The sequence below is a fragment of the Lithobates pipiens genome, unplaced genomic scaffold, assembly GCF_037356315.1.
Source record: "Lithobates pipiens isolate NorthernLeopardFrog02 unplaced genomic scaffold, aLitPip1_a1.2 Scaffold_19, whole genome shotgun sequence".
Taxonomy (NCBI): Eukaryota; Metazoa; Chordata; class Amphibia; order Anura; family Ranidae; genus Lithobates; species Lithobates pipiens.
Window position 1 is genome coordinate 507,844,226 of NW_027507764.1, and position 27,062 is coordinate 507,871,287.

Here is a 27,062-nt window from a genome sequence, read left to right on the forward strand (position 1 = left end):
ATATATATAATATATATATATTATATATATATATAATATATATATATATAATATATATATATATATATATATATAAATATATATATATATATATATAATATAAATATATATATATATATATAATATAAATATATATATATATATATAATATAAATATATATATATAATATAAATATATATATATATATATTCAGCGAAACCAAAGTCATGAAGTGCTCATAGTTTACGGTTTCTTAGGCCATAAAGATTGCACGGTGCCACATGCTCCAATTCCAAAATGTCCCAATTCCAAAATGGTGGTTTTCCCACCATTAGAATACCGCCCTGCATCCACCCACTTCTAATGATGGGCATACATGCACCATCCTTTTTTCATTCAGCCCATGGGCTGAGCATTGTTTTGTTTTTTTAGATCACACGGTGCTACTTGCACCAATTACAAAATCAAAAAGGTGACTAAAAAGTGGAACGCTTGTGTAATAATTGTCCACGCATAAGTGGCACCCCTTTCGGAATAAGGTCGGCACCAAGTCCCAAACAATCTTACAGCTGCTCCCCATGTAGTCTGGGCAGCCAGAACCAGAAACCAGAACACTATATGTATAGCATGTTGCCCTGTCACTGAACTTGTACATCTTGACCCCATATCTGTCACGCTTGCTGGGGAGAAACTGTTTGAAAGCAAGGTGGCTAGAAAACTTAATCAGGGACTCATCAACGCAGACAACTTGATTGGGAATAAACAAGGCCGCAAACTGTTGGTTGAAGTGGTTTACGAGGATGCCGAATTTTGTGGAGCCGATCATATGCAGTGTTACCCAGAGGATGACAGAATTCATTGTCGTGAAGTGCATGAACTGCAAGATTTTTCTCATATCTAGTCCTGGTCATGGAAGCAGAGAATACGGGCATATGGTGAATTGGGTCATTGGACCAATATGAACCGCAACTCACTTTTTAGTAATGCCCGTGAGGAGGGATAGGCCCAGAAACGTCTTAAATTATAGGTTTCCAGCCACATTCTTTGGCAAGGGTTAAAATTTGGATTTGGGACATTGAAAGACTGCTATATATCATATCCGGAGCTGGCCAAAAGCTCAACCACATCCCAAGGAAAATGTGCAATTGAAAGAGAAAAGAATTGTTACCTCTATAAATGGGACTTTTAGACAGGATGAGTGGCCAGAAGGACAAGAAGAAGTAGTAGATAAGTTGCACAAGTAATAAAATAGCAAAAAAGTTTTTTAATAATCGTAATCAAAGAAAATATATACACAGAATTAATTGACAATACAATTTACATATTTCTAAGAAACTGGAGAAAACACATACAGTATAATATCTTATACGAATCACATTTCATTCAGCTACACAGTGAGATGCTGTGGCGGAAACAAAGACCCAACGCGTTTCGAGATTTTTTACATATGGTCATACTCTCTTCATCAGGGGTATATATGAAAAGTATAGAACCAGCAAGAAGACATACATGTCTGCAATCAAACAAAATTGAGATATAATTATATATTGGCTATTAACAAAAATGAAAAAACACATACACCTTGTAAATATTTCATGAATGACTACATAGTGTTCAGATTCTAACCATCTGTATTAAAAGATTATAGATACTAACGTGACTTTCTAAAACCATGAACAATGCAGATAGAGGGAAACCTCCTACTGGCTTCAAAGTGGTCAAGCGCACCCAAAGGGCCCAGGAACGGCAGTTAGCGTCAGAGCACAGCGACAAACTCCCACAAAGGACATCCAAAGAACAGCTATCAGAGGGCTCAGCCCCCAAGCGTCCCTATGCAAAAGGATTTTTTTTATGTGAGCTATAAATGGAATTGTATCAAAGAATGAGTAAATAAAATGAATTTGGTACTGCTCTCATGTACCCGAGAGGCGCACCGCTCAGGTACAGAGGAATTCACATATAACATATAATGTATATAAAAAAAATACCTTTTAAATTTCAAAAGGGGAGAGGGGGCAAGGGGCCAACAGGCTCGGAGGGTGTTGTTGTTATTGTTAGCAGGGCATTTGCATCACATGAAATCGTGACCGTAAAGCGTAGATGGTGGCATCAACACTCCTATACAGGAAGCAACAACAGAGAAAGAAAGGAGGAACTCAGTAAACCTCCAGAGATCCATATAAACTTATAATAACAAAAAAAGTGTAACAGATTACTGCATGTCCACGCAACGCGATATACCATAAAGCGGTGCTGGATTCTGCAACTATATATATATATATATTTAATAGTGTAGAAGTTATATTACTTACTCTGTTATTGAAAATATCAGACAACTTTATCCAAGTGTGTGCACCATCATCTGCAATCCTAACAATACAGCAGGCGTCGCCGCCTTATGAGGCATCCGTCTGATATATGCCAGCCCATCGAATTGCCTCATTCGGGCGGGGCATACCGGCGTATGCATTGTTGCCATAACAACCCCTAAAGCAGTCGTGTACGAGAGGGCCAAGGTCCCTTTGTGATCCCAAGGTGGAACACGAGCTACATCGGAAGCAGTGCCCCCGCCTTTCCTTTTTTTCTTTCCCTTATATTTTTATACCTAAAAAGCTAGAGATGAATAGCCGATGACCAATTATGCGGGCTCTAATTGGGACCTGGCTATGTCAGGCCACTATAGAAACTTTACGCAAAACGAACAAAAGGATACAGAGTTAACAACTATTTTCTCGAGCTTGAGAAAATTACTCGAGAAAAAGTCTGCACACCATTGGCACATACAATCATTCGAAAATTACATTAAGAACAAAATCAACCCTCTTGGACTACGGGTTGGAAATTTTTCCAACCATGGAGAATATAGGACCAGTCTTCAAGAGGGAGTGGGAGGAGAATCTTCTGACTTGCTCTAACAAAATGATGAACTTACTCAGAGGACTACCATAAAGTAATCAGCGGTTTAGACAAAGAAATTGAGCCTCTCTATACCCAATTACTAGCTTTCAAAAAACACGCCCTATATAGTCAATACGATAGCGAATTGAACCAACATCTAGAACAATTCAATCAAGCAATTCTGATTAAAAAGGAGACAAAATTACTAAGAGATCAGAGAGCCTTTCATGAACAAAAAGCATATAATTGGAAAGGCCTGCAGACTAGGATAAGGCCCAAGTTTAGACCTGCAAAATCCAACACAGATCCTGGCATCTCTGATGCCTCATCAATTTCATCAACTTCCTCCAAGGGCTCAAAAGGCCCAAGGAAATCTAGGAAAACCAAAAGAAATCTTAACGGCAATAGTCCAAACACTAAGAAATCCATCCCTGAACCAGTATTGACCTCTATGTCCCTCAATTTAAACCAAACGCTATTAGGAAATTCAATGGGCAGTACAGCCACTCCATCATCACTTCAAGGACGAAGCAGTTGCTCCTATATTTAAAACACAGACTGCATCTAAAATTTCAACTATGAGTGGTAAAACAGGATATGTAAACAATTCGGGTTAAAACTACTCGATCCAGTGTCATCAATGACCCACAATGAACGGGGGTGAGGGAATATGCACCTTTAGGGCCCCGACCCAGGAAAAGATTATAGATCTAAATGTAGTGAATATATCTTCCCACAATCTGAACGATATGGAAATCCAAGTTCTGGCTTGTGGGCTCAGTTTTTGCCCGAACCAAAACCTGGATAAATTCGAAGTTCTTAAAGGATCTGCAATTATTTGCAAGAAAACTTATTTTGAAACAGCTCTACTCCAAGGAGACTCCAACGAAGCCTGACTTTGAGACACAGGAACTCCAGGCCTTGCATCATCTTATTAACTTACTGGAGGAAAATGATCCTCCAGATTTAATTGATTGCTTAGATCTTGAACACCTCCTGGGTGGCTTTGATCAATCTGAACCTCCGAAAGTCACACTTAAAAGAAATCTGACCAGTTTCCACCACTCAGCACTAATGCCAATGCTCTGGCCTTTGTGAAACTTACCGGTAAAGAGATATGCAAAATTAATACAGCACGCTGTGAATATGATAACCTATCCCTGATGAAAGATGGGCGCTAAAATCCTTAGAAATAACACCTCAATTATAATTTAAACCATCCGATAAGGTTGGAAACATAGTAGTCATGGATATTAGTTTCTATATCGAAATGTGCAATAGGATCCTAAACAATAAGGACTGGTATCAAAAAATCCCTGGGGCTAATGTTACGAAATTCGATCAGGAATTCTATGACCTGATAGATCAGGCATGGACTTCGAAGATCATAAATAAAAATACATGGCAATATATTAGAACCAAAAATCCCCGTATACCTACATTCTATTGCCTTCCCAAACTACATAAAAACTTGCATAATCCCTCTGGCTGCCCAATAATACCGGGCAATGGCTCTATTACTGAAAAATTGAGTACATGGGTGGATGAACATCTACGACAATACGTGGCTAAGTTACCAAGCTACATACAAGATACTATGAAATTATTACAGAGCATTGACGGAATCTGCATCCCACCCACTGCCACCCTGGTGGCAGTGGATGTGGAAGCTTTATATAGCTCAATCCCCCATGATAAGGAGTTGGCTTGTATTAAACAAGTTCTTTCCCGCGATATTGATATGGAGCCCCCTGTTAGGGATTTTATCCTGGAAGGTTTAAGATACATTCTCCACCATAATCACTTCGTCTTTGATGGTTCCCACTTCCTCCAGGTGCAGGGTGTGGCGATGGGGACCTCTTGTGCCCCATCGTACACTAACCTGTACCTGGGGAAGTGGGAACGGGCCATCAACCCGAGTCCATTTATGAGTAATGTGTCAATGTGGGCACGCTATATTGATGACATATTGGTGGTCTGGAACGGCCCGGTCGAGCTGTTGAATTCTTTTCTGATGAAGTTGAACACTACTGAGTTCAACTTAAAGTTTACTATGATTCATGACACTTTGAGTATCACCTTTCTTGACGTGATCATTCAGAAGGATGAAAAAGGTTTTCTGAGTACTGGTCTGTTTAGAAAACCCACAGCGGGTAATTCTATCCTGCATGCGGATAGTTTTCACCCACGCACGCTTGTTAACTCTATCCCCTACAGCCAGTATCTTAGAACTAGAAGAAACTGTTCAGACAAGGATACATTCAAAAAGGAGGCTGACTCTTTGAGATCAAGACTCCTAAGTCGTGGGTATTCTAAAACATGCCTTAAAAAGGCTTACAACAAGGCATGCTTGAGAACAAGATATGACCTATTGTATAATCCATTATCAAAGATCAAAAAAGGAAATTCGATTTCTATTTTTACAGGCTTTTCAAACCAACACAAACAAGTTAAGTCAATAGTTAACAAATATTGGCATGTCTTCAACCCAATCATTAGTCCTTTTGTACCAGATACCCCCTCTTACTTTTAGAAGGGCTAGGTCACTTCGAGACCGTCTGGTGTCAAGCGACTTTAAACAAGATGGTTTAAACGTTTTACGTGTAGACGTTTTGGGACTTTTACGTGTGGAGGTTGCAGATATTGCCGGTTCATAAACACTACTAAGAATCTAGTGCTCCCTAATGGTGAAAAATATAGACTACGACACTGTGCCAACTGCAAAACGTAGGGAGTAGTATATCTTCTCCTTTTGCAGTTGCAGTTGTTTCTACGTGGGGAAAACAATTCAAGAATTCTGGAAGCGAGCTTACCGACATCTGCTCTCCATGCAAACATGCGCCCCCACCCTCCCATTGGGGAGACATGTCACCGATGTCCACGCTGGAGTATGTCCTAAGGTTTCATTCGTCATTCTGGATTGCATCCATCCCGGAGTGCATGGGGGAGATTGGAACCAGACTTTGCTCCAGCGTGAACAGCGGTGGATCTTCAGACTAAATGCCACCCTACCCCCAGGCCTGAATGGCATGATATCATTCAGGCCTTATTTGGAAGGTTTTTCCTCCGGGGGATGTGAATGGGAACCTCCTGATATCTATCTGATCCTCTTATAAATATTGATGCCAATTGGCAAGCGAGTAACTTTTGGGCAATCTTTTGGGTATATCACATAGATACATATGTATGCTCCTCCCCTCCCCCCCTTTTTTCCCCCCTATTTCTTCTCTTTTTTACTCTCTCTCTTTTTTCTTTTTGTCTTTTCCTCCTCTGGCGCTGGTCCGGAACCCCCTGGGTTTCCCAGCTATGTCTGTGGCGTCCTGCGGGGCGATCACTCTCCCACTCGGAGCACTGGGGGCCGCCAGTTTCTTGTCATATAACGTCCTCCATCCGATAGTGTCTGCTGCGTACTGCGCATGCGCAGTACACAGCAACACAGATTCCGAAAATTGCAGAGGATGAACGGCGCCTGCGCCGTGAGTCCAGGTTCTATCCCCACTATCCAAGTGGACATAGAGTAGAAATAAAAAAAGAGCCGAGCACGAAGCGTGGCGAGCGAAGCTCGCCCTCGAGGGGCCCTCTAATATTCACAACCCTATGTCCGCTTGGATGGTGGGGCTACCACCTCCACTCACGGTGCAGGCGCCGTTCAGCTTCGGAGATTTTACGAAGCTTCATCTGCTCCGTACTGCGCATGCGCAGTACGGTCCGGACACTATACGGCAGAACACCGGCACTGTGTATTTGTTTACTTTCAGTCCGGCGGACTTGATAATCCGATCACGTGACCCGGTTCATTCGGGTCACATGGCCGTGTGACGTGCGCTGCAGGGAGGTGACGCGGGATGGCCCAGCCGGCGCTCCGCCCCCGTCAGGTTTGATGGCTGGCTGGCTCCCCGTGACGTCACGTCTAAGGTGTCTCAGGGGTTGCCATGGTGACGTTATTCATTTTTATGCACCACAGCTCAGTTGCAGCGCACAGAAACAGTATGCATTTTGCACCACACTGTTCAGCACGCAGTGTTGCTGTTGCAGTTTGAACAGGACACATAGAAAACAATCGTTTTCTATTGCCCTTGCAGAGACCTGTGTTTTGCTAGTGCAGAAATCACAGACCCCCTTTTACATCAGACCCCCTTTTATATCACGACCCCCTTTTACATCAGTGTCCTTAGCCCCCCCCCCTTACGTCACATCCCCCCGCCCCATCACAGACTGACCCCCCATTACAGACACCCATTACAGACCCCCATCATAGACTGTCCCCCCAATCACAGACTGAGCCCCCATCACAAACTGGTCAAGACCCATCACAGACCTCTCGCAATCAAACTCCTTTACAGCACAGCACTCCCCCCTCCCCAAAGAACCCTACCTTATTCACATAAGACATGGAGCCTGGTCGCTTTGGACAACGGGTGGGACTTTAAAAGCGAGTTATTTATTGCTGGGACCCCTGCCTAGCAACCAATCACTCACTCACTTCTTAACTCAAAAAGTCCTACCCTTTGTCTAGAGCGGCCGCACTTCATGTTTTGTGTGAATAAGACAGGCAGTGTGGGGAGGGGGCAGTGCAGTGATATTAGAGAAGGCACGAACCTGCCATGTGGCTATGTAAGTGCGGGGGGCGGCCGAGAAGTCACCGCAGGAGTGGCGCCGCCCCTGCACCACTCACACCCCAAGGTCTGGCCTCGGTTGCCTTGTGGGAAATTCGGCCCTGCACTCAGTAATACCCCCCCCCCCAACACCTGCATATGTCAGCCCCCTCACTCTTGTACACCGTATGTATTAGCCCCTCTCCTCACACCTGTATATATCTCAGCCCTCCTCACACTTATATGCACTCAGTCCCTTTCCCCCCCCCTCACACCTGTATATATGTCAGCCCCCCCTTCACATTCACATATATAAATCTGTAAAACACAACACACAGCTCTGGCCCCTCCCTGTACACAAACAGCCCCCCTCCCTTTGCTTCACAGCCCCTACTTGTAAATGAAGTCTTCCTACCTAGTCCCAGCTTGTTTGCACAAAGCTGACATGTTGCTGGGACACAGAAGAGCCACAGCCAATCGCAGTACAGGTAGCTCACACGAGGGGTGCACATGCACATAGTAGCCAGAGGTGGCAGTAAAGAGCTTGATATCTGAGCTCAATGACAGAGCAGCAGAAGCTGCCTGGAGCGTTTGTGTATTGCACAACACGGCTCCTGCCTTCTCCTGGCTGTGCTGGGCCCCTCCAGACAATTAGGCCCCTTAAAGTTGTATCGGCTGTCCCCCCCGATGGCGGCGCTGGTCACAGATACTCATCTGGCACAGTCCTTTAGACTGGCCATAGATGGCTAGTGTTCAGCCGGTGGGCCGAAAGTGGCGGATGAAGGCTCCCCCCAGCCAGGACATTGGATTTCGACAGTGGAATCTAGCATTGTCAGAACACACCAATAAGTGGCTGCAGCCACTGACAGACAAAAGTTTTCCAGCATGTCCTTTCAACAGAGGTCGATCAAATGATTGACTTCTGTTGAACAGACACAGCCACACACTGATCTAAATTCATCTGGTCCCCGCTGAACTGGCAAAATATTCATCAGTCTATGCACACTTTAAAGCAAAGCTGTTAGAGAAACCCATGGACTTCTAATGCAGAACTCCTAAGAATGCTCTTTGCCTGGCTTTATTGCTGATCCAACAGCTTCAATACAATACATCAGGGTTAATTTAATGAAGCCAAATAGAATGTTCACGTTGCAAGGGAATTTTCCTCAGAGCTTGGTGGATGAAGTAATGCTCTGCCGACTTCCATCATCCAATCATATGAAGGAAAAAAAAAAAAAAGATTTTTATTTATTTTTTAATGCTCTTTGCATGTGATTGGATATTCTGTGCAAAGTGAAATTTCTCGATATATACCACACTCTGGGGAAAATCCCCCTGAAAAGTATACAGCTCGTTTGCCTTTAGCAAATCAACCACAATGCCTTGGAACAAGCGTACAACTAAGGAAAAGCTGAGATGTCTATCTGCATGCTTGTTCCCAGTCAGTGACAAGACAGCCAGGCGAATAACATTTTTAGTACCAATATTCAGGCTTTAGGTTTCAAGACTCGGGAACAGACGGATCCCTACCCCAGACCAGGCGGGTCTTCCGGATGTTAGCCAACCAAAGCATGTTGTGGAGCGATGAACGCTCCCGTGACCGGGACCCCTCGCAGGGCTACCCCCGGTCCAGAATCAGGAACAGACCGCTAGGGCCTCACGAACGAACCCCCTGTAACACGTGACCTCAACATCTTAAGTACCCCTCCCCAGACTCCTCAGCGGGGCCCGGCACACCCACTGATTGGCTCAGAGGAAGCTGATACCCAAAACGTCCAACCAAGCCTGGTTCTGGCCTGTCGTGCACCTCACTGTACACATGACCAGGCAGAACTCTAACACAGCCCAGCCAAACTGATGTCAAAGTTAACCTACATAATTAACCCTCAGAACCTCTTTACTGTTCTAAAGGCAAAAACTAAATTTACACATGAATGACACTTTGTCCAAAATGTCACCGGTACACAATGTTATTTACTTACTTTAATTAGTTATTATCTGTCAGTGGTCATAAAGTTATGGCTGATAGGTGTATTGTCGCAGCACATTTTCCGCACTTATTTTCTATTACAGGGATGCCACCGCCATCTAGTGGACACAAAGGACATTTATTGCAACTCACATTTCAAGAAAACTAGCAAAAATGTGCCTGTTCCAGAACAGCTATATTTGTGGATAATTATATTATTAGGAATGTATGAAATTCTCAGTATATGTTCTTATCTGCGATACATGGGCACTGCACAGTATCACTTCCTTTGTCCTGTATAGTGGGTGTATCTGTTCTTATTCTATAAGTATGTAGATGGGACCCAGGTCCACTGCCTGCAGGGGAAGAGAACTCACACAGAGACTAGTTACTACGGTAAAGTGTATTAACATGACGGTACTGAGAAGAGCAATAAACTCTGCAGACAGGCATATCGGAATATACATCAGGCCTACATTGTCAGAGAGAGGGACCGATGTATATTCCGATATACCTGTATACTAATTCTTGTTGTAAGTCGAATTTTAATAAAACGCTTGTGCTTTTAACTGGATGTTGTGCAATGAGGTGCGTTTCCTCTTCTTCTTGACATATGGCTCAATTAGTTCTGAGGTCTGTGTGAGATGGAGAGACACAATATTGACGTTCCTATAACAGGTGGAAAAGCTGAGCTGGATATACCTGCAGTGAGGGGTATCCACTCACTGACACATATCGGCCTTTAAAAAGGTCATATCTGCTAAGAGGATATCTTTACTTTAACTGATTCATCCCCAGAAGATTTTACCCCCTTCCTGACCAGAGCACTTTTTGCGATTCGGCACTGCATCGCTTTAACTGACAATAGAGCTTTCTTTTTTATTTTTTGCGCTATAAGCCAAAAAAGAGCATCAATTTAGAAAAAAAAAACACAATATTTTTTACTATTTAGCTATAATAAATATCCCCCCAAAATATATAAAAAAAATTTTTTTTCTCGGTTTAGACCGATATGTATTCTTCTACATATTTTTGATTTAAAAAAAAAAAAAAAAAAAAAAAAAAAAAAAATCGCAATAAGCGTATATTGATTGGTTTGCGCAGGGATACCCAAGATCGACTCACGGAGAGGAAGAACGGGGAGATGCTAATGAAAACAAGCATCTCCCCGTTCTGCCTAGTGACAGTGTCACTGATCTCTGCTCCCCGTCATCGAGAGCAGAGATCAGTGATGTGTCACAGCCACACCACCCCCACAGTTAGAAACACGCCCCAGGACACATTTAACCCCCCTAGTGGTTGACCCCTTCACTGCCAGTGTCATTTACACAGGAATCAGTGCATTTGGTGTATAGCACTGATTGCTGTATAAATTACAATGGTCCCAAAAATGTGACAAAAATGTCCGATGTGTCCACCATAATGTCACAGTCATGATAAAAATTGTTGATCGCCACCATTACTAGTAATAAAAAAATTATAAAAAAATGCCATAAAACTATCCCCTATTTTGTAAACGCTATAAATGTTGTGCAAACCAATCACGCGTTTATTTTTTTCCTAAACTGAGGAAAAAAATTTTTTTATACATTTTTGGGGGATATTTATTATAGCAAAATGTAAAAAATAATGTGTTTTTTTTTTCAAAATTGTTGCTCTTTTTTTGTTTATAGCGCAAAAAATAAAAAACGCATGTGTGATTAAATACCACCAAAAGAAAGCTCTATTTTTGGGGGAAAAAAGGACATCAATTTTGTTTGGGAGCCATGTCACACGACCGCGGAATTGTCAGTTAAAACAACGCAGTGCCAAATTGCAAAAAGTGGTCTGGTCTTTGGCCAGCCAAATGGTCTGGGGCTTAAGTGGTTAAAGTGGATGTAAACCCTCACATATACAAAGTGAAGTGAACAGCCTCTGATGATACACAGAGATGAAAAAAATCTCTCTACATACGTTTTAAATGTATATCTGCTGTCTTCCCCTTTCTACATTCTTTGAAAAGTGCAGCTCATGTTAGAAATGTTTCTTCCTCTTCCAGCAGTGGGAGGGGAGTCTGGGCATACACTGTGTGAGAGCTGATTGGCGGAAAGGCACCCCCCCCCTCCACATAGACAGAGGAAGGAAGAAACATACAGACCTGTAGTCTGAATAGACAAGCTCTCTGCTTATATACAGTGGTGTGAAAAAGTGTTTGCCCCCCTTCCTCATTTCCTGTTCCTTTGCATGTTTGTCACACTTAAGTGTTTCGGAACATCAAACCAATTTAAACAATAGTCAAGGACAACACAAGTAAACACAAAATGCAATTTGTAAATGAAGGTGTTTATTATTAAAGGTGAAAAAAAATCCAAACCATCATGGCCCTGTGTGAAAAAGTGATTGCCCCCTAAACCTAATAACTGGTTGGGCCACCCTTAGCAGCAACAACTGCAACCAAGCGTTTGCGATAACGTGCAATGAGGCTTTTACAGCGTCCTGGAGGAATTTTGGCCCACTCATCTTTGCAGAATTGTCCTAATTCAGTTACATTAGAGGGTTTTTGAGCATGAACGGCCTTTTTAAGGTCATACCACAACATCTCAATAGGATTCAGGTCAGGACTTTGGCTAGGCCACTCCAAAGTCTTCATTTTGTTTTTCTTCAGCCATTCGGTGGTGGACTTGCTGGCGTGTTTAGGATCATTGTCCTGCTGCAGAACCCAAGTTCGTTTCAGCTTGAGTACACAAACAGATGGTCGGACATTCTCCTTCAGGATCTCTTGGTAGACAGCAGAATTCATAGTTCCTTTTATCACGGCAAGTCTTCCAGGTCCTGAAGCAGCAAAACAGCCCCAGACCATCACACTACCACCACTATATTTTACTGTTGGTATAATGTTCTTTTTATGAAATGCAGTGTTCCTTCTACGCCAGATATACTTGGACACACACCTTCCAAAGAGTTCCACTTTTGTCTCATCGGTCCACAGAATGTTGTCCCAAAAGTCTTGGGGATCATCAAGATGTGTTGTGGAGAAATTGAGACGAGCTTTGATGTTCTTTTTGCTCAGCAGTGGTTTTCTCCTTGGAACTCTGCCATGCAGGCCATTTTTGCCCAGTCTTTTCCTGATGGTGGAGGCATGAACGCTGACCTTAACTGAGGCAAGTGAGGCCTGTAGTTCCTTGGACGTTGTTGTGGGGTCTTTTGTGACCTCTTGGATGAGTCGTCGCTGCGCTCTTGGGGTAATTTTGGGAGGCCGGCCACTCCTGGGAAGGTTCACCCCTGTTCCATGTCTTCGCCATTTGTGGATAATGGCTCTCACTGTGGTTCGCTGGATTCCCAAAGCTTTGGAAATGGCTTTATAACCCTTTCCAGACTGATAGATCTCAATTACTTTCTTTCTCAATTGTTCCTGAATTTCTTTGGGTCTCGGCATGATGTGTAGCTTTTAAGGATCTTCTGGTGGACCTTACTGTGTCAAGCAGCTCCTATTTAAGTGATGCCTTGATTGTGAACAGGTGTGGCAATAATCAGGCCTGGGTGTGGCTATAGAAATTGAACTCAGGTGTGGACAACCACAGTTATAGTATGTTTTAACAAGGGGGGCAATCACTTTTTCACACAGGGCCATGATGGTTTGAATTTTTTTTCACCTTTAATAATAAACACCTTCATTTACAAATTGCATTTTGTGTTTACTTGTGTTGTCCTTGACTATTGTTTACATTGGTTTGATGTTCCGAAACACTGAAGTGTGACAAACATGCAAAGGAACAGGAAATGAGGAAGGGGGCAAACACTTTTTCACACCACTGTACCTCTAAGTTCACTCCCCGACATACATTTTCAGCTACTGTTCTATCCGGTGTCAGAAAACTTGTCAGAAGTGATTCTGCTGATAACAGAGGAACGGAGCACCAGAGACAAATGGCACTTAAGCCTAGTACACATGATGAGATTTTATAGACAAATGTCTGTCCGTATTTTTGTTTGCATGCTAATCTCCATATTGAAAACGAATATGTTACCAAAGTACAGAAATTATCGTATGATAGAATAAAAATCTGGAAGTGATGTAATGTATTTGTATTGCATTTTCAGATGTACTGATTAAACAAAAATCGTATGATCTGGTATTGTATGAGAAAAATAATTTGTGTTTGTCCCTTCAGGAAATTTTGGATGACAGCTGTGTATATATGATCAGATTATCGTACAATCGCGTCATAGGGATTTTTTTGTACGATATTCTGATCGTGTGTACAAGGGGCTTTAGAGCTTTGGAGAGAGATAAGTAAACACTACAGATGTGTGTGTAGCACCCTGATGTTTAGACAGGGTTGCTCTTAAATGTATTTGCCAAGTGACAGTTGCCTTGGCCAATTGCTAGGGGGTCAACTGACTTTGCCCTAATTCTGGAATTGCTGCACTTCTGTTGCTAGGTGGCTGGGTAACTGGTGACATTAGATAAGACAAGGGCATTGCAGAGTCAGATTAGGAGTATATGGGGTATCTCAGTCAATGGGCAGGGATTTTCTAGAATACCTTGGCCTGCTAGGAGAACCTATTTATTTGGGTGGAGTCAGGTGATCTGAGTTCTGTGCCACCTGTGTGGCTGTCTGGGTGGATGTGTGTTGTTCTGCCCTGGGCTGCTAGGCCAGAGCCTGAGGACTATCCCGGTGACATCTGGCTGCTAGGCTATCTGAGGGCCTATCCAGAAGCAGCGTAGGCTTGGGACTGTGGCTTGCTATTCTGACTCCGATTGTTGTGAAGCGATCTATCCCTTATGAGACCTCTATGCCTGGCCTGTACAGGCAGATATAATCACTAATAAATAGGTAGAAAAAAATCTGCGCTTGGCAAAATTCAATAAAAAAGTCAGCAGCTGAATACCATAACCCAGATACAGGGCACTATAACAAATAGAAAAAAGAAGAAAAAAAGTGCAGCGCTTAACCTGTAAATATTGCTAAAAAAAATTGCAATAATTAATGTGCAAAAGTCCTAAACAAAAAAACGTGTGAAAATCAATGCACAAATATGATGACATATATGTAAAACACCAAATTAAGTCCTGAGACTTGGCTACATGTGCTTAGGTCAAATTTCATGAATGGGGTTTACAACCCCACTTTAAAGCGTAGTTCCACCCAAAAATGGAATTTCCACTTTAAGGGCAGATGACCCCCTGACATTGAAAACAGAAAAACTACCGCGATAGAAAGTGCAGAGAAAAATAGAAATAAAAAATATAGCAAAGCAGATGCTGAAACTATGAGATACACATAGAGGAAATACAATAAAACAATGTATTTAATAAGTCCAAAAAACAGTATAATGTGTCCAAAATAAACAATTGAATGTGACTGAAAACAAAATCCAAGATTGCACATATGTGAGTGCTGACCAAAACACCTCTTGACGTGCATCACCACCACATAAATATGCGCTTACCAGCGGCAAGCTAAAAGGAAGCCTGCGGCTAATACCCAGCTAGGGCCTTTTCCACAAGGAAGTTGACGTCACACCACCAGCAGAGGGAAGCTACACTCTAAATGGCTCAAGATCGAACGTCAGCCTAAATTGTATAATATAAGTAGTGCCCAAAAGATAAAAGGGAGAACTCCATAGTGCATACTGTACCACAATCCGTTTATTAGAATAAACGTAGTACACTTACATTGTGAGGATAAAAACAAACATATAAAAACGGTTTGCCAGCAAGCAAACACCTGACACTGAGAAGCGCGATGATGTCAGTGTGTCCACCTTCCTATGCGCGTTTCGTCATCAAAAGACTTTGTCTCGGGGATCTGGTAAAAAATGTTGATTTTACCATGTATGTTAAAAATTTGTAATTTGCCCTCAAAATCTAGTTGTTAAAGAAAGTTGTTTAACCACTCACCATCCAGCCGTTGTACAAAAACTACCAGATGGCTGCATCCTGTGGGTGAGAGGCATTTTCTTCAATGGTCTCACCTTTTTGGTGCTTGTGTGCACCCTCTAGTGAGCACACAAGCATGCTTTATGATTGTTGTGTCCATTGTACACAGCAGATCACAAAACAACTTTACAGAACCAATGAAATTGGCCCTGTATCACATGATGCGACCAAACACAGTGACCACACATGTAAAGGCTGCATTTTGGAGCCAGCGTTCTATTTCCTACAGTGATAGGCTCCAGAATTTTTTCCACTGCACCTGAGCCAGGCACAATCCCCCTGATCGCTCCCCACACCACTACAATGTCACCAGACCAGTGCAGTCAGTGACAGTGCTCCTGATCACAAGCAGCCAAAAAGTCTCACACGAGTGGTATCATCATACTCTATAGCAAAATGTGTTTTGGGGTATAATTCTAAGCCCTTGTATACACGATCGGAGATTCCGACGGAATGTGTCCGATCGGAACGTTTTGTCGGATATTGCGACTGTGTGTGATCTGCATCGGACTGTTTCCGTCGGAAAATATCCGTCGGACCAAATTTTCCAACTTGCCGGAAATATTTTCCGACAAAATGCTCCGATTGGACTCCGATCATGTGTAGAGAATTCCGATTGGACACGCATGCTCAGATCAAATTCCTACATCAAAGCTATTGGCTACTAGCCTGAACATAGTCCCGTTGTAACGAAAAAACATCATCATGTTCTGAACAATCGGATTTTCCGACAACTTCGTCCGACCGTGTGTATGCAACAGTTTAGGACAAGATCCATCGGACAGAATCTGACGGATTTGGTTGTCGGAATCTCCGACCATGTGTAAAAGGGCTAAGTATGTCTCTGTGTGTAAGAAATGTCGTATTTATTGACAACTTTATGTAAAGAAATCATATATATTTTTTCTTTTTTCATTTTCCAAAAACTTTTGGGAAAAAATTAGATCTTCAAAAGACTCACTATGCCCCTAAGTAAATACACTGGAGGGTCTGCTTTCCAAAATGGGGTCATTTTGTGAGTGTTTCTCCTATCCTGGCCCTTCAGGGTTTTAAAAAAAGTGAAAGGTAGTCAGGAATCCTTTGAAAGCATTTAGGTGATCCTAGGGTTTTGGGCCCCGCTGTGAATCTAGGCAGCAAAGTTTCACACATGGGGTATCCCCATACTCAGGAGGATTAGAAGAATGTTTTTTGGGGTGTAAGGCTAAATTTAGACAAGCTTTTGGAGGGCATTAAAAACCCATGGTTAACCCGTGTTTTTAGCCCCCCCCCCCCCCCCCCCCACCTTAAGCTGCAGTGGCAATAGACAGGGGTGTTAACATGCCGGTGTTGTGATGCTTTACTTTGTGCCAGCAGAAAAAAAAACATATCCAACATTTTGCGATCAGTGGGCGGCAAGCCTGTCAAACATGAGCCAGGTGGAGAAGAGCACAAATGCCTCAGAGCATTTGTACAGCAAAAATGGGTTTAAACAGGCAGTGTAGAAGCGTCATATTGCCTCAACTCCTGTAAATCGCCTCTAAAAAACTATCTGAATGCAGATCGCTCATCAGAGGAGCAGGGGGTTTAGATACATGTCTAAATCTAGCCTAATTGTAAGTAGGTCTATGCTGTGTATTATTATTATCATTATACAGTAATACCTTGGATTGCAAACATAATTTGTTCCAGAAGAATGCTTGTAATCCAAATCACTCGTATATAGAAGAGAGTTACCCCATAGGAAATAATGGAAACTCAGATAATCCGTTCCACAGCCACTGCTTGTCTATGCGGTACCACATGTGGCCAGGGTTGCAGTGGTGCCGGAGACACTCAGAAATGCTCAGAGACACTTGGAGATGCTCGGAGACACTCAGGGACAGAGTGTTTCCAAATGTCTGAACGTATCCGAATGTCCCCACAACTCTGGTCAAATATGGTACTGCACACCCCAGCGGCTTGAATCCTGCTCATCTTGCGAGACAAGTTTTTTTAAAAAACAGCTCGTATTGTGAAACGCTCGTAAACTGCGTTACTCGCAATCCGAGGTTCCGCTGTATATAGCGCCAACAGTTTGTGCAGTGCTTTACAATGTTAGGGCAAACAGTAAAGTTGCAATACAATTCAATACAGGAGGATTTAGATATGAGATACAACTTGCTTTAACCACCTCGCGCCCGCCCTATAGCCGATTTACGGCCTTAGAGCAGGCGCTTTGCTGCAATTGGCCGTCCCTGGACGGCCTGTTGTTTACTTCCGCAATGCGCGCCGCCGCGGGCGCGCATCGCGGAAGTTCTGTGTTCGCCGTGTCCCCCGGGGACAGGCAAACACAGATTGCTGTAAACGGCCAATCACAGCGGCCGTTTACAGCGTGATCGGCGTGTCCAATGGGAGATGATCTCATATGTAAACATATGAGATCATCTCTCAGCGCCGCTCTCCCTCCTCACACAGACAGCGTGTGAGAGGGGAGAGATGAACGGCTGCAGCAGCCGTCAGTGCACAGAGAAAAAAAAAAAAGTGTAAAAAAAAGTGCCATCCTCCCCCAGTGCCATCCTTCCCCAGTGCCATCCTGCCCCAGTGCCATCCGCCCCAGTGCCATCCTGCCCCAGTGCCATCCGCCCCAGTGCCATCCACCCCAGTGCAATCCACCCCAGTGCAATCCACCCCACCCCAGTGCTATCTGTCCCCAGTGCCACCTGTTGTCAGTGCCATTTGTCCCCAGTGCCATCTGTCATCAGTGCCACGTATAAGTGGCATCTGTCATCAGTGCCACGTGTCATTAGTGCCACATAGTGCCATCTGTCATCAGTGCCACGTATCAGTGCAATTTGTCATCAGTGCCACCTGTCAGTGTCACGTGCCATCTGTTGTCAGTGTCAATGCCACTTATCAGTGCCATCTGTCATCAGTGTCACGCGTCATCGGTGCCACGTATTAATGCCATCTGTCATCGGTGGCACGTATTAGTGCCACGTGTCATCAGTGCCACGTATTAGTGCCACGTGTCATCAGTGCCACGTATTAGTGCCACGTGTCATCAGTGCCACATATTAGTGTCATCTGTCATCCGTGCCACATATTAGTACCATCTGTCATCAGTGCCACGTGTCATCAGTGCCACGTATAAGTGTCATCATTGCCACGTATCAGTGCCATCTGTCATCAGTGTCACGTGTCATTGTCCTGGTATTTCAAAAGTGTAATAAGTAGTCAACAAGTTAGATGTGTAATTTATGCTCCTAGAACACGTGATGGCACTCCCTGCATGTTGGGCCTCTCTATGTGGCCAGGCTGTGAAAAAGTCCCACACATGTGGTATTGTAATACTCAGGAGTAGCAGAATTTTTTGGGGGTGTCATTTGTGGTATACACATGCCATGTGAGAGAAATAACCTATTACAATGACAATTTTGTGGAGAAAAATAAAAAAAATGAAAAATCTTAATTTTGCAAAGAATTGTGGGAAAAAAATGACAACCTCAAAAAGCTCACTATGCCTCTTACTAAATACCTTGGAATGTCTACTTTCCAAAAAGGGGTCATTTGGGGGGTATTTGTACTTTCCTGACTTGTTCGGGTCACAAGAAGCGAGATAGGCCACCAGTACATCAGATGTGATCAATTTTGTGCGATTCGCACGACAGCTTGTAGACTCTCTAACTTTCACAAAGACCAAATAATATCCACTAATTTGGGTTATTTTTACCAAAGATATGTAGCAGTATAAATTGTGGCCAAAATTTATGAAGAAAAATTAATAATTTGCATAATTCTGTCACAGAAACAAAGAAATATGCGTTTTTTAAAAAAAAAATTGGTCTTTTTTAATTTATAGCGCAAAAAATAAAAACCCCAGAGGTGATCAAATACCACCAAAAGAAAGCTCTATTTGTGGGAAAAAAAGGACACAAAATTCATTTGGGTACAGTGTTGCATAACTGAGTAATTGTCATTCAAAGTGTGAGAGCACCAAAAGCTGAAGGAAGGGTGTTTAAGTGCCCAGTAAGCAAGTGGTTAAAGGATCAAATTTAAAAATCCTCTTTTTAACCACTTGCTTACCGGACACTTAAACCTCCCTCCTGCCCAGACCAATTTTTCAGCGCTATCACACTTTCAATGATAATTGCGCGGTCATACAATACTGTACCCAAATGAAATTTTTATAATTTTTTTTTCACATAAATAAGGCAGCACTGATGGGGACAGATAAGGTGGCATTGATGGCCAGGTGGCACAGGTGGGCACAGATGAGCTGGCGGAAGCTCTCCTTGATCGGGACCAATGTCCTTCTGAGAGCTGCCAGTGATCTGCTTTTTTTTTTCCTCCTCACGCTGTCAATGTGAGGAGAAGAAATACCCTATTACTGGCTCTGGTTACATCACATGATCAGCTGTCATTGGCTGACAGCTGATTATGTGGTTAGGGGTCGGGATTGACCCCTTACTCCGATCTGTGATCAGCCAAGTCTCTCAGTCTCACTGATCACAAAATGCGCCGTGCTCGCCTGCAGGGGGCGTGCACGCCGCTCGGGCACAGGAGGACATCAATAGACATACTCCCGGCCATCATTCGGCTAAAGCACGGATCTGAAGCAGTTAATCATTTTCCAAAAAGTTTGTGACAAACAATTACAACTTCAAAAAGCTTACTATGCCTCTTACTAAATACCCAAAGTGGTGGGTATGTGTACTGTCCTGGCATTTTGGGGCCTCAAGAAATGAGATGGGCAATCAGTATATCAGGATTGATCAATTTTTCAAATATATACCATAGTAAGCAGACGCTATAACTTTCACACAGACTAAATCATTTACACTGACTTGAGTTATTTTTACCAACGAAATGTAGCAGAATACACTTTGGTTCAAATTCATGAAAAAAAGATTATTTATTTGCAAAATTTTATAATAGAAACTAAGTGCACCTTATACCAACACCTTATCATTGATATTCTCCCACTTATTTCTCACAGATCACGATGCACGTTACGTGTACACACACCACATTGGATCACGCTGTGACCACCTTGCGGTCCCTTGTCTGCTTTCCCCGGTCTTTGGGGGGCTTCCCCATCTCAGCCCTGGGGGAGATATCCCACCCGGTATCCCCACTCTCCTGTGCAGACATCGGGTCCAGCCTTGAGGCTGTGCAGTAAGTTATTAACTTATTCTATTGCCCCTATTTCATTGAAATATATATTGCTGAAATCTTCTTTTTCCAGAGGACATCTTTAGCTATTAAGATCTATTTTTCTTTATAGTATATTACATAATTACACTCCTGATGAATGGCTGAAATGGCAGGAAACACGTGAAATGCTACCAGATGTCAAGCGATATTTGGTTATATTATTCATATTAATATTTTTTTCATGTATATTGTTTATACCCATTTGTCAGTTGTATTGTATCTTATGAGCAGTATTTTTTAGTGTAAGTCATGTGACTACCTATATACGTGATATAATGTTTCTCTTTAGAATATGGTCTGTACTTGATATGCAACAATAAATCTTGCATTGTAATTTTATTCATGTATTGATCCTATTTTGACATGATGTGCCTCATATGAAGTCCCAGCTTGCTTTCCTTTCCCACATGACGAGGGAGCAGCAGATTGGCAGTTGTGGAAGTGATCGGCGGCTTCAAAGTCGCTTGTATCACTTCCACATTGAAAGCTGACAGTTGACTTTACAAAAGTACACACACTTCCGGCCGGGAGTTTGTTAAAAACAACACATGTCTGCAGCACAGTTAAAAATCTGAATTCCCAGAAAAATTTACTGCCCCCATTTCCTATCATTGGGCCCTGAGGTGGCTGCCTAAGAAGCCTTATGCTGGCGCTGCCCTGGATGTCGGAGAGCTTACAGGTTCAGGTCTGGTCACTGGCCTGCACTATTCAATAGAAGTAAGATATACCTGTGGTCAAATCCAAATGATGTATATATATTATATATATTGTGATAGCAGGCAGGTAAAATCACCTGGTTGCATCCAGGATGGAAAATATGTATGCCCTAGATTCAGGCTTTATGCCGACTTATACCACTAGAGGGAGTGCTGGGAGTCCTACAGGGGAAGAGTTAAAGTGGTTGTAAACCCTTACAACACACTTTGACCTACAGGTAAGCCTAGATTAAGGCTTACCTGTAGGTCCAATAAATATCTCCTAAACCTACACGGTTTAGGAGATATTTGCCGAAAGACAGGCACCACTGTCAATGACGATATGCCGCAAGTGGCGGCTCCCGTGCGCATGTGCGGGAGTGACGTCATCGCGGCTTCGCCGAATGACAGCGGCGGAGCAGCGAGACCCACCGAGAAGATGGATGCGGCGGACTGCAGGGGACAGCGGTGACTTCGCTGGCTCCTGTGTTAGGTAAGTGACACATAATGGACTACTATGCGATGCATAATAGCCCATTATGCTTTACCTTTGCAGGGAATGAAAGAGGAAGTAAACTCATGAGGGTTTACTTCCTCTTTAATGAGCCAAGCCGAAGTAAGTGGGCTCATTAAGACCTCTACAAAAAAAAACAACATGCTTAGGGAGATGCTCCATCCTGGAACCAGTTCTGTGTTGTGTAGACTGGGGATTGTGGAATCTGTCCTGTGCGGTGAGTCAACGCCTGTGTGCCAAAACTTCTAAAGCAGGGAGATAGGGACTGGGACAGCACAAGGCTGCACCTAGTTGTTCGGGAATCTACGTGTGAAGTAAGCGGTCAAGCTGACCGGGATTTCTTTTCATGTTTCTTTTTGTTTTGCTGTTAGTTTTTTCCTTGCATATAGTATAAATAAACTGCACCTCTGTTTTTTTGCTTTTTTTACCTACCACGCTGTCTGCTGTGCCTGATTTTATGTGGTGAACCCATCCAGGGGGGTCACACACACCTGCTGCCAAGCTAACCCCCTCGCAGTATAACAGTTAACACTGAAAATTCTGACTGAACACACTGCTATTCACTCTAATACACTTTGTATAAAAACAGGGATTTTTAGTTCACACACACATTATAATGTATGTTTAAGCTGGCCAACTTCGTCAAAGTAATCCCTCTCTGGCCGGTCCCTACTCTAATCTAATCATTCACATCCCTTTAAAACATGTCTTTGGGTGTAGGAGGAAACTGGAGTGCCCGGCGAAAAAAACCCTTAAGCACAGGGAGAACATGCAAACTCCATGCAGGTAATATCCTGGTTGGAATAGGAAACAAAGGACCCAGTGCTGCAAGGCATGAGTGCTAATCACTATGCCACTGTGCTGCCCATAACACCCACCCACCCACACACACACACACACACAACACAAACTGCAAACACACACACACACACACACTGCAAACACAAACACACACTGCAAACACACACACACACTGAAAACACACACCAAACACACTATTTATCTATCTATCTATGAAAATGCTTGGTCTGCAGTGATGATGATCATCTGCCCAAAATTCAGCAGTTGTATCTGTGGGGAGAGAAGAAATATGTATTAAGGATTTCATAAAAGAAGTATAAATAACCAGCAAAAGCAATGTTGTAAATAATTCTACCAGCTAACAAAACAATCACTGTCACCCAACAATGGTCAAGGAGGCTGTTTTGGGAGATAAGACACAAATTGGAATTAGCCAAGTAACCCTTTGCCTTCACAGTGGACAGGTTCTTGTCTCTTCACTAGGGATGAGCTCAGGTGTGTTCACATGGACCATGTGCAGAGCCCGCCAGGAAGTCAGAGCTGCGCTAATCCCAGGCAGCGAGACATTTCCCGATCTCTGTAGCCGCACATCGGCGCAATGTCTCACTGCTTTTAATTAGCGCAGCGATGCACCGGCTTCCTGGCGGGCTCTGCACGTGGTCCATGCGAACACGCCTGAGCTCATCCCTACTCTAATCGCTCTGTAAAAAGGATCTGCATTATAGATAGCCTCAAAGAGTACATTCACTATAATGGGATTCAGTGTCAATAGGCTCTATTCACAAAGTTATCACACAAGGATAAGGATCCCTATTTTCCAATAAGTGATAATTTTGTTAGTTGGAAAGAAAACCATTATAATGGGGGAAATCCATCCTATTAGGCATTGCTTACCTGCTGCTGCTGAAATTGTTCAGCAATTTCATCATTCATCTGTGGTGGGAGTATGCAGGCATGTACTGGCCATCGGGACTACCGGGAGATTCCCGGTGGGCCGATGGCTCAGTGGGCCGGTCTGGTGCAGTCCTGGAGCCGCTCCTCTCTGACAGTGAGTGATCGTGATTTCACTCCTGTCAGGAGGAGCAGTCTCCGAGATATGCTGGAGAGAGCATTAGGCTTTCTGCTCCCTCCAGCCTGCAGGGGGAGATAGACACGTTCAGCAGACTTTCCTTCCTCTCTCCCCTATCGCTTGTTATCACATGACTGGAGAGAGGAAGAAGAGAGGCTGCCTTTAGAACCGTGAGTACATGTGGGAGGGGGACACTGATGTAAGGGGGCTGGTGGTGAGACTCTGATGTAAGGAACTGGTGGTGGGACTCTGATGTAAGGAACTGGTGGTGGGACACTGATGTAAGGAACTGGTGGTGGGACTCTGATGTAAGGAGCTGGTGGTGGGACTCTGATGTAAGGAACTGGTGGTGGGACTCTGATGTAAGGAACTGGTGGTGGGACTCTGATGTAAGGAACTGGTGGTGGGACTCTGATGTAAGGAACTGGTGGTGGGACTCTGATGTAAGGAACTGGTGGTGGGACTCTGATGTAAGGAACTGGTGGTGGGACTCTGATGTAAGGAACTGGTGGTGGGACTCTGATGTAAGGAACTGGTGGTGGGACTCTGATGTAAGGAGCTGGTGGTGGGACTCTGATGTAAGGAACTGGTGGTGGGACACTGATGTAAGGAACTGGTGGTGGGACTCTGATGTAAGGAACTGGTGGTGGGACTCTGATGTAAGGAACTGGTGGTGGGACTCTGATGTAAGGAACTGGTGGTGGGACTCTGATGTAAGGAACTGGTGGTGGGACTCTGATGTAAGGAACTGGTGGTGGGACTCTGATGTAAGGAACTGGTGGTGGGACTCTGATGTAAGGAACTGGTGGTGGGACTCTGATGTAAGGAACTGGTGGTGGGACTCTGATGTAAGGAACTGGTGGTGGGACTCTGATGTAAGGAACTGGTGGTGGGACTCTGATGTAAGGAACTGGTGGTGGGACACTGATGTAAGGAACTGGTGGTGGGACTCTGATGTAAGGAACTGGTGGTGGGACTCTGATGTAAGGAACTGGTGGTGGGACTCTGATGTAAGGAACTGGTGGTGGGACACTGATGTAAGGAACTGGTGGTGGGACTCTGATGTAAGGAACTGGTGGTGGGACTCTGATGTAAGGAACTGGTGGTGGGACACTGATGTAAGGAACTGGTGGTGGGACTCTGATGTAAGGAACTGGTGGTGGGACTCTGATGTAAGGAACTGGTGGTGGGACTCTGATGTAAGGAACTGGTGGTGGGACACTGATGTAAGGAACTGGTGGTGGGACTCTGATGTAAGGAACTGGTGGTGGGACTCTGATGTAAGGAACTGGTGGTGGGACTCTGATGTAAGGAACTGGTGGTGGGACTCTGATGTAAGGAACTGGTGGTGGGACACTGATGTAAGGAACTGGTGGTGGGACACTGATGTAAGGAACTGGTGGTGGGACTCTGATGTAAGGAGCTGGTGGTGGGACTCTGATGTAAGGAGCTGGTGGTGGGACTCTGATGTAAGGAGCTGGTGGTGGGACTCTGATGTAAGGAACTGGTGGTGGGACTCTGATGTAAGGAACTGGTGGTGGGACTCTGATGTAAGGAACTGGTGGTGGGACACTGATGTAAGGAACTGGTGGTGGGACACTGATGTAAGGAACTGGTGGTGGGACTCTGATGTAAGGAGCTGGTGGTGGGACACTGATGTAAGGAGCTGGTGGTGGGACTCTGATGTAAGGAGCTGGTGGTGGGACTCTGATGTAAGGAGCTGGTGGTGGGACTCTGATGTAAGGAACTGGTGGTGGGACTCTGATGTAAGGAACTGGTGGTGGGACTCTGATGTAAGGAGCTGGTGGTGGGACTCTGATGTAAGGAGCTGGTGGTGGGACTCTGATGTAAGGAACTGGTGGTGGGACTCTGATGTAAGGAACTGGTGGTGGGACTCTGATGTAAGGAACTGGTGGTGGGACTCTGATGTAAGGAGCTGGTGGTGGGACTCTGATGTAAGGAGCTGGTGGTGGGACTCTGATGTAAGGAACTGGTGGTGGGACTCTGATGTAAGGAACTTGTGGTGGGACTCTGATGTAAAAAGCTGGTGGTGGGACTCTGATGTAAAGAGCTGGTGGTGGGACTCTGATGTAAGGGGGCTGCTGATGAGAATCTGATGTAAGGGGGTGCTGATGGGACACTCAAAACATAAGTGGGCCGGTCTGGATGACGTCCAGGGCCAAATTTCTGTCCCAGTCCAGCCCTGGGAGTATGGATTCATAAAGTTAGTGCTTCACGATCAAAGTCCATCCTCACTGGTGGCTGCAGAAATGATAATTGTCCAGGGATAATAACGGCCATCCTTCCATAATTTGGTAGATGAAATGCGAACTGTAGGTGAGAGAAGAAAAGTTAGATTTATCAAAGGGTTTCTTAAAAGAAAATGTTAATGAACAAAATCATTTCTAAATGTTTTTGTCAGATATTAAAAAAAACAATTACTTGTACTCAGAAATAGTAAAAGTGATAGAAAAGATTAGCAGATGTAGGACACTTACCCAGATATGATGGTTGACGCCTTCCCGGCAGAGTGGACCTGTTCTGCTCTGTTCCATCCACCTGGTGATGCAGTCATTGTGGAATTGGTGGGAACACGGTAGTCTAGAAGATTCGTCTTCCTCTTCTATTTCCAGCAAACAGATGCTGCATTGAGGCAGCTCATCGCTGGGCTGGTTACAAGGAGGTGAAGTCTGGGCACTCCTTGGTTCTGACTGGTTCTGGTCCACCGTAGAGTCATTTCCGTCAGCATTCTGGTCGCTTCCTTAACTCTGGAGCGGTTGTTCTTCAGGCCAACGGGCCCATAGTAAAGTTTTGGATTCTCCGATATGATGTATGGGAGAATCTTGGCCTGCAAAAACAAACAATGATGTTTAGTAAATTGGAGATGCTTCCCTCCTGTCTAATGCTAAAGACACATTAGAAATAGGGATGGCTGAACGGTTCGCCCGGCGGTCGTTTCACAGCGAATTTCAGCTGTTTGCCGTCCACCCGATCGGCGGACTATTGCCGCCTTTAGCCCGGCGGACTTCCGTGTTTACTGTGTAAAAGAACTTTGACCTATGATGACACATCCATCATGAGGTACAGGACAGCCAATTGAGACATTACAGCACATGGACACTTGGACATTCCCCCTAACTTATAAATAGACCCGATCCGGCGGCCATTTTACATTCTTTCTTCTGTCACTATAGGGAGAGGTTGCTGTGTGGAGCAGGGAGAGACTTCTGTGACCCAAATCGCTATTTATTAGGTCCACAAAGGTTCTTTTAAGGACTGGTATCATGGTATAGGTGTTAGGTGTAGTTCAGGATATTGGTTTGAGGCAGTGCTGTGCTAGTGATTGTTGCAGCAGCCTGAGTGTCTTTTGTCAGTGTAGAGAAAGGGACAGGACGCTGTGTGCTGCAGGGACAGTCAGTGTAATCATTAGCTGTTACTATTAGGTC